We start from the raw sequence: 1,591 nt of genomic DNA, 5'->3' as shown, positions 1-1,591 counted from the left end.
TGTCGCGATGGCTGACAGCCACTCCCAGTGCAAAGTAGCACCACCAGGCCTGGGCTCCTGGCACCCGCCGAGGCCCCTGCCCCTCCTCCTGCCAAGGTTAAAGGGTTGTCCCTCCAACCACACAGCTCCCTGTCATCCCGGCATGAGGGAGCAAGGGGTGCAAGTGCTGGGAACCTGCGACCAGTGCAGGTGCTGGGAACCTGGGGGGATAATATCATCAGTCACCATTCAGGCGGCCTGGCCCTTGTTAATAATTAATAGTAACAAGGAGGGCACTGAATGAACACTTGCTGTAGATACTTCAGGTGTGTTTCCTCATTTCACACATCAAACCAGGGAGGTCAGAGTTAAGTCAGGTGGTGAGGGCAACAGTTTCTGGAGGAAACAGACAGATGGGCAGAGAGGGTTTCATTTCTCCATTTATTCATCTATTCACCCAACTAATTTTTATTGAGCACCTACTACGTACTATTATATCCACAAAGGTGAGCAAAACCCACATGGTCTCTGCCTTCCTGGGGCATGGATGATTAAAAACTAATTAAATAAGATAATTTCAGGTAATAATAAACGCTAGAAAGAAAATTAACTAAGGTGGTGCAAGAGAGAGTGGGAGAGGAAGCAAGTTCAAATGGGATGGTCAGAGAAAGCCTCTTGAGGGAAGGGACATCTGAGCTGAGACCAGAGGTGGAAGGAGCTGGCCATGGGAGTCGCTGGGGAGAGTGTCCTAGGCAGAGAGAACAGCAAGCGCAAAAGCTCAAAAGCAGCAATGAACTTGGTGCATCTGGGGGGTTGAAAGGAGGCCCCTGAGGCTGGCTCTGCAAAGTGAGGGGGGTGTGGGTGAAGTGGCATCAGAGACATTAGACGGGCCTCGTAGGACAAGGTTGGGAGTTGGGATACTATTTTAAGTGGAATGGGATCCCTCTGGAAGGCTTTCAGTAGAATTGAAGTTTTGTTTTAAAAGAGCCACTGAGGCTACACTACAGAGGATAGACAGAAGGGCAAGAAGGGAGAGTAGTTACAAGGTGTTGAAGCCATTGAGGCTTCGTACCACTGTCACCACCATCATCACCATCACCACCATCACCACCGTCATCACCATCATCACCATCATCACCACCACCACCATCTTCACTGCCACCACCACCACCACCATCACCACCATAATCATCACCACTGTAATCATCACCATCAGCATCACCACCACCATCACCATCATCAGAGCCATCAAGATGATAGTGAGTTGGACTAAGATGGTCATAGGAGCAAAGGAGTGAAGTGGGGGGATTGGGGTGTATTTTGGAGTGAAGTCCAACAGGGCTTGTAGGTGGATTGTGGGGGCTGGGGAGGAATTGGGGAGGAGAAGCAGCAACTCTGGCTGAATCCCATGGTATTTCCCCCACTTGGATAATCTACCCAGTCTCCCTGCTTCTGTCTTGACTCTCCCGTCTCACTAGCAGCTCCCAGGTCCTGATCCTGCTTCGGGCAATCGTGGTGTGGCTGAAAGGGCTTGGAATTGGGCATCCAAGCTTCTCACTCTCTGTGCGACTGAACACATGGTTTAACTGTCCTGAACTTCAGTTCCTTCATA

The sequence above is a fragment of the Equus quagga genome, chromosome 12, assembly GCF_021613505.1.
Source record: "Equus quagga isolate Etosha38 chromosome 12, UCLA_HA_Equagga_1.0, whole genome shotgun sequence".
In the NCBI taxonomy this organism is placed as follows: domain Eukaryota; kingdom Metazoa; phylum Chordata; class Mammalia; order Perissodactyla; family Equidae; genus Equus; species Equus quagga.
The sequence above is the reverse complement of the archived record's forward strand: the minus strand, read 5'-3'. Positions refer to the sequence as shown.